The sequence below is a fragment of the Culex pipiens genome, chromosome 1 (assembly GCF_016801865.2).
Source record: "Culex pipiens pallens isolate TS chromosome 1, TS_CPP_V2, whole genome shotgun sequence".
NCBI classification, from domain to species: Eukaryota; Metazoa; Arthropoda; class Insecta; order Diptera; family Culicidae; genus Culex; species Culex pipiens.
The window spans coordinates 43,219,374-43,227,474 of NC_068937.1; positions in this window are offsets into that span (position 1 = coordinate 43,219,374).

Below are 8,101 nucleotides of genomic sequence, written 5' to 3' on the forward strand. Positions count from 1 at the left end.
TAAACTGGATTATTCAAGGTTTCTTCAGTTGATTAAGGTAAACCAATGAAAGTTTTCATAAGAAAAAAACTATTTATAGGAACGATTGATATGCATTGAAGAATCATCATGCAATCGCCGATTATGTATAAAATTTAATATGCAACAATGTTGCATCACGTACATTTAATGCAAACAGTTCTCTGGCGTTAAGATTGTTCCAAATATTCTAGTTAAATGTTAACCATTCATCAAATTCTGAGTCAATCCCTTTCAATTAAGTTAACTTGAAATTTATTTAAACGAAGTAACGCCATTGAGAAGGCATAAAAACTGCAAAAAAAAAAATGTTCCACGTAATATTTGAACGAACCCTTCTCGCCATTAAAACAATCCAATAAATTACCAGCATGCTGCTGTCGCTCAAGTTCATTATCATTTCGCTCTGATTAGGTTGCTTCTGAAGGTCAACCGTGGCGATTCCGGTGCAATTCTGCGACCAGACTAGACTGCTGCCCTCGTTTCGTAATTTAGTCATTAGCCCTAGTGACCGCTTTCAATTTCTCTCGATGGGATGGGACAAAATGCGCAGTCCACCGTATGTGGGGCTGTCCCTAAGCTACGTGATGGTTTGATTTTTGTCATTCTTGGTCACTCCTAAACTTAAAAAAACAAGGTTACGTTTGTAAACCACGTATCCTACGAATGACCTCCTAACAGTATTGCGCCTTTCGAGGTTCTACATTGGCTGGAACTCGTAACTCCGCAACGGCGGCGCGGTCATCAACCGGTTCTAGATTCCTAGAGCTTAAACGGCTCGTGATGATGATTATTATTGTTGCTATTTTTGTTATTTCGTGCAAAGTGATTTTTACTATAGCCGTACAAAGGAAAAGGGGAAATCGTTGTCGTTTGGACTGGTCGAGCTAATTGAACTTGCTAATTTGAAGGTAATTGCAACTCGTTGGTGAATTGTATCGGAAGAGCAGACGCTAAGTCGTGGACGATTATAGTAGATACTAATGGCCTGCACTTAGAACGCTTTAGAATGTCTGAATGGAAGGTGGTTGTGAATTTCCGTAAAAACGTGTTACAATGTGATGTCATCATTGTTAGATTGTTTGTACTTGTTGGTTGTGATTTACCATACGAATATAGAGCTATCTAAGCCTGATCTCACGCACACTAGTTTACCATTTGTTTTTGCTGGCGGGTACAAATTTTAACCTAAAAACCCTTCGTGTACAAACACGCAATACATGCGCACGTAGATAACTCTATTGATGTTTATTTGTGGTTGTGGTATCTGAATCAATATGATGTCTTCGGCATAGTTGTAGGTTCAATTCAAAGTGAGTATTTCCCAAACATATCAAACAATTATCTTTAAATAAATATGGTTTATTATATCAATAAATAATACTTTAAATCAGTCATATCAGTTGAGCTATTAATCCTTTCTCCCATCTCCTTTCAATACTGCTGCAGCACCGAGTTCAGCTCCTGGTCCTCCTCGTGCACATACACTCCACTCGGTGGCAACGTTACCAGCACCACCTCGGGCTCGTTAACCTCCTTCTTCTTCCCAAACTTGTCCAGAATCAGCCCCTTGACGTCCTCGCCCAGCTTGGCGGTGGCCAGCTTAATCTTCAGCTTGGTCTTCTCAGCCGCCGTGTGGACCTTGTCCTGAATCTCCACAAACAGCTGCTTCAACTTGAGCCACGGCGCCAACGACAGCTGGATGACATCCTCCGGCGTTTTCTCCTCGACTGGCAGCGCTGTTTGGTCCGGCGCAACGGGGACAACCTCCGTGGGTTCCGTCAGTTCCGGCAGGGATTTTGCCGAGGTTAGGCCGATGGCCATCAGGAGCGATCCGAGCTGAAGCAGGACTTTGGTGTTCATTTTGGTGGCTGTGGCTGATTCGGTGACCTTTCGAAGACTGACCCCGATTGAAGGGTCAAACGGGCCTATTTAAATGAGGTTAGAACTTCTAAATTCCTTTCCAGGTCAGGCGGGACAAGGTTTTCCCCATCGTTAGGATGAGTAATGGTGCCAAAAATGTGCATTAGGCCAAACGATCCGGTTACTCAATGTGGACAAAGCAATTAGAGAGTCGAGGCGGCACAACACCGGCTGGCCCGGGACTTGGGTATATTTAACCTATCAATTAGCGAATTGTAATTTATGGGTTCAGGTAAAATTGCAAAACCTGATTGAAAGTAAAACTCACGTGCAAAGATGAGTCATGGTTTGAAATGTTTTAGATCGATCGGTTTGAACATTTGAATTTGGGTTCAAGTTGTGCGCAATCGACTTGCGTGCAAGTTAGGAAAAGCTTGTACGCAATTCGGAAGCATTCGGAAATGTTGCATGGTTTTTGTAGGGGATGAGGCGGATGATGGGGAAACGATGCCAGATTACCTAATTGGAGTTCTGTGTTTTCCTAAAAGGCGTCATCCATAAAGTATGTCACGCTCTAGGGGAGGAGGGGGGTCTGAGCAAGTGTGACATTGGATGTAATAAATATAGGAAAAGCGTGACAAAAGGGGGAGGGGGGGGGGGGGTAAATTTTGGCAGATTTTAGCGTGACGTACTTTATGGATGAAGCCAAACTAGATCTTTATTTTATCTGTATCATGTCAAATTCTGAGCCAGAATTTATTTTTAATTTTTTTAGCAGCAGTCTTAAGCTTTTTTTATCATGTTGCAGCATAATTCAATTTAATTGTTTAAATTTTTGAATATAATCATTTTTAAATAATCTGTATTTACAGATATTTGTTATTTTTGGGATCGAAAAATCTGTAAAATACATGGCTGTGATGGGGTTAGATGCATTCCCAATTGGAAAAATGTTATTGCCTACACAACTAATTACTTAACTTCAATCCAGACTCGATTATCCGAAGTTCGTTTATTCGAAGAATTGTATGAGACTTCATATGCCATATTTATTTTATATTTTGCTTTTAACATCAAATTCAATCTCTGCGATCCCAATTTAGTAAAAATTTAATCTTTGATTGCCCATCAATTACCAAATGTATTTGCTCAATAAAGAAATTAAAAAGAGAGATGTGAGCCGGTAACATGGATTAAAACTTTCGCAGCTGCCATGGAAAACTTCACAGCAGCTTGACAGAAAGTTTAACTCTGTGTTGCACTTTTAATATCTCGAAATTGCATCACCGCCATTTTGGCCTTGGTTATAAATCACTTTAGATTAGTTTGGGGGTCATACTTAAGGTTGACAATTGGGTGCTAAAATGAAGCTTAGATTGCTGATATTATTGTTTACAGCGATAAAGCTATTTTTTTGAGTTCAATGACCCTTTGTACGACCACAAAGAGTTTAAAATAGATTTTTAAATCAATTTTGAAAAATTAACCACTCGGTCCTTCTTGACAGAAAAGCTCCTACTTGACAGCTCGTTCCAAGGGGACCATTTTTGATCTATCGAAAAAATGTTGTCTTGTCAAATCTAATCTAATCTAATATCTAATATCTATAATTTTGTTCAAATACCTTGTTTCCTTTTGTCTGCATGATTCCATACAAATTTCCATGCAAACTGTCTACACAAAGTGTTCGTGAAATAAATGTAATTCGTATTTTGAGAAAATATTTCTAATCAATAAAATGTCTTCAGCAAGGTTGGAGACTTTAGTCAGTTCTTTTCAGATTTCAAATAGATTCACTACAAACAAAATTTCAAATTGAAATTAAATTTAGACTCTAAAAAATATTTGAACATATTTGTGTTACGGTCAAAGCATTTCAACTGAGTTGGAAATTGCCGCCGCTGATTTTTTTTTTTGCGATATTTAGCAAATTAGCAATATTTTCTAGATTAAATTAAATTTTTAATTTAAAAAAGTATAGCTCAATAATTGATGACTAAAGACTTTTAACAGAACAACTGCAGAGTTTTTTTTGGAAGGTCCTATACACAAAATTTTAAATTGTTGCTTTTTGGGGTGTTTTTGATTACCCCTCAATGCGGTTTCAGAAACATCCAAAAAGCAAAAATTGGAAATTTTGTTTAAAGGACCTTCTCAAAAAAAAAAAAAACTTTAGAACTACACTTAACCAATAAATAATAATACAAATTTGGAAAGTTTACAGAATTGTGTTTCATTGAGAAGTAGTACCTGAAAAGTTGCAAAATACGTAAATAATCACTTTGACCCAATCGCACCTCCCAGATCCAATGTCACCCGCACTGACGGTAGAATATTTTCCCCCACATGCAGATAAGGCTAGCGTCACGTCTTTCAACTCTCCCCTTCAAAGATGTTTTATAAACATTTTAGCGTTTATAGATTTCAAACACCAGCTATATGGCACACTGTAATAACAATAATAAAAAAAAAAACAAAACTGTTTTAACAGCAAAGCTTTTCCCTTCGGTTGCCCTTCAAACGCCCACCTCCCCTTGATCAGAAGTTGAACTAAGCGTTCATTTTTTCCGGGCTCAGTCGTTCTCTAAAGTCCGGTTGAGCATCATGTTTTGGAGGATCGCACTTTTGATTTTTGTGTTTGCCATTATTCTGCATGCTGACAGAGCAGAGGACGAACAATCGTCGGAAGGTTTCGAAACTGCCTCGGCTATGAATCAACTTTTTAAAGTTCGCAAAAGGTGTCCAACCTGGGAAGTACTCCACAAAGGTCGATGTTTGCCAATACATAAAGCAGGTTAGTTTGATATACTGGATTAAATTCGAAATAATAAAGGTCTCTTTTAAGATGGCACAAAAAAATATATGACGGACTTCTAAGTACAATTTACAAAATCACAAAAACAAAAAAAAAGTTGTTACAAAACTAGAAACTCTAGATTTTAACTCAGCTGGAAGTTGCGGAAGCCGACGGAAAATCGTCATCGGAGAGCGTCGAAAGCAGTTCTGCCATGAACCGAGTGTTTGCATCCGCAACCTGGTGTCCTCCCTGGCAGGCGCTAGTGCGAGGACGATGTCGAGCGGTACTAAAGTCGGGTTAGGTTGGTATGCTGACATTTATTGGAAAATTTAAATGAATAATTTATGTTTACTTTTTGTAGGATCGATGAATTGCATATTCCTCAAAAACATGGACTGATTCAATCAGAAAAATACTTAGTTTGAAAACTTGTTAAACCTTTAACCTCCCATAAGACCTGATATTTTAACTTATAGTGATAATAAAAAAAATGTAAATTTAATAATTTAAACATACTGAACCATGAACGATTTTAAAAAGAAGCTCCTCCAGACTAATATAATCTAAGCTAATCTAATCCAATCTAGTTTCATCAACAAAAACTACTTGAATAAATTTTATTGGAATTGTTACTTTAATTGTATGTTAAAAATATTCAGTTTTCTCCACAATACGTGAACCGGGGTGACATTTTATCTGAAATGTTACATGTAACTACTGGAATGAGTTACACAATGTACATGAACATTTTTCATAATTCGACGCCAGTTTACGTCTGACAGCCGGAGACAGCGGTTTTTTCTTCTGCTTTTTTTCGGGCGCGGCACAGTGCTTACGGATGGAGGTGGAAGAATCCTCCGACGGGGACGAGTTTCGTTCCGTTAATGGAACGGGGAAGCGGAGGAAGACCAGCAACGGAGCCGTTGTCGGGGATGGCCCAGAGGAGAATCTTCTCAACAACAACAAGTTCAGCCCGCTGGCGGGGAACAACAACAACAACAATGGTAAACAAGCCGGGAAAGGAAGCGTCCCACCGGTTCCATTGGTTCCAGTGGCCAAGAAACCACCACCTCTGGTGGTAAAGAATACGAGCTACGCCAAGCTGAGGAGTGTAATGTCGCCGTACACAACCAAGCCAAGTTACAAGTTAATTCCGTTTGGGATCAAATTGCTGTGTTCCTCCGAGGAGCGTTTTGAGACCGCGCGGGCCCACTTGATTGCGAACAAAGTGGAGTTCTACACTCACGAGAAACGAAGCGAGCGGCAACTCCGCGTCGTCGTCCGAGGACTTCCGTCGGCTTCACCTGAATTCGTCAAGAAGAACCTCAAGGAATCGCAAAACCTGGATGCTGTGGAGGTGCACGCCATCAAGAGAAAGGAAGAGTTCGCCTCGTTAGAAGAAACCCCGTACATTGTTACGTTCCCCAAGGGCCTCAGCCTCAAACAGCTGAGTGAAATCAAGCGCTTGAGAAGATTTCACATCCGGTGGGAGGCCTACCGGAACAAACGACCGAACGTGACCCAGTGCAGGAACTGCTTGCAGCTGGGTCATGGAACGAGGAACTGTCACCTCAAGGGGAGTTGCAACAACTGTGGGGGTCCCCACAAGACGGACGAGTGCGAAGTCCAGGAAGCCTAAAGCGGTGTGCCAACTGATGCTCTGGTGCGGATTTAATCCAGCGGCGACAGCAGGCGTCGAAACCAAAACCGTCGGCAAGGAAGATGGAGAAGCAGAGTCCAGCAGTTCCGGCGTTCACGCCGGCGGAGTTCTCTCCGCTGCCGGGCGCAGTTCCAGACGGAAAATCGAAGGATCGCCCTCGCCCCTTGGGGAGGTACTCTACAGTTCGGCTGAGCTGTGGGGGATTTTCTCCGAGTACATCGGCAGGTTCAAGACCTGCAAGACCCGCTTGGACCAAGTAACCCTCGTCAGTTACATGATCTCCAAGTATGGAATTTAAAGAGTTGTTTTGGTTTTTTATTATACATATATTGTTTTTACTGATCCTCGGTCCCAACCTGGTCACAGCACCTAAAAAGATCTAATAAAAATAAGTTAAGAATCAAAAAATATATATCAAAATTCTCTGGATTCAGGAATTCCCGGTTTTAAAAAATCCTGGGAATTTTGTCCTGGGAATTCCCGAGATAAACGCACTTTTCCAAGCACGCGATTTGGTGCGTTTGACAGCTGTCTGTTGATCATATTCAAAAGCCTTTTTTTTCAATATGCTGGAAGCTAGGCAGTAATTCCAAGTAATTTTTATTAATTTTGAGCAATTCCGTGTGGTTTCTGGTAATCCCAAGTAATTCTGTGAATTGAAAACAAAGAGACACATACCGTGGCTTCTACTTGATTTTTATTTTGCTAAAAACAAGACACGACAAATTTGTTGTACAAAAGAGAACTAAACAGTCATTCAGTGCTCGATTTTGAGCACATACTGTACGACAGATACTCTCTAAGCTGTTTAAAACAGATTGAGTTCTCGGAAATTCGTTATCGCATGTGGCATGTTTATTCGAAAATGCTAAGCCAAAAAATCATCTCTTCAAAAGATTTGAGGTAGCTTCCAAACCAATAACATTGTCAAAAATGTGCATTAAATCATCAATCATGTTTAAAATAACTTTTCCCGTAAGCCCTTTCAAAATGTGATGATTGGCTCAAATGAAAAAAAAAACAAAGCCTTCAGCCCCATCAGTTCAGTTCAACGTGTCTCTGCAAATTGACATCATTTTGAGTGTAATGCTCGTGATCTCCGGCCGGTTTCCGAAGGCTGCAACTTCTTCGGAAACAGAAGTACTTGTACTTGCAGAAGAAGCTGAAGATACCGATACTTCCACGCCCAAAATCGAGTACATAATGCTGCCAGGCAATGTCCCCGCTGGTGGCAGCTGACGGGAAAAAAGTGTCGTCCCATATACAGCGAAGATTAGGTGGGGAGTTGGAATATTTGTTGATGTTTTATTTAAAGATTTCTTTGTTTGTTTGGTTTTGAAACGAAAAAAAAAAAAACAATACAAAGATTTGTCGAATGCATGACATTGAACAAGCTTTGCAAAAATGTGAGGTGCCTCTTCGATAAAAGTGAATAAACTGTCCAATTTATGTTTAGAATTTAATGCAATTAATTTTTGAATGGAAACTCATTACAAAATTCAATTTTGATTTAAATGAATAGTCAGATACTCAGCATACCATTTCTAAATAAACAACCTAACAACCTATAATTGATGAACGAATGAAAAACAAGTTCATGGAAGAGTTTATCAACGCAAATGTATTTAAATCGTCGAATTCAATAATTTATTAAATTAAACAAGAATCTTGTTTTGAAACAATATCACAAATAACATAAAAACTGACGAAATTGACCATATTATTATATTATTGAAATTCTTGCTACCCCTTTTAAAAAAACG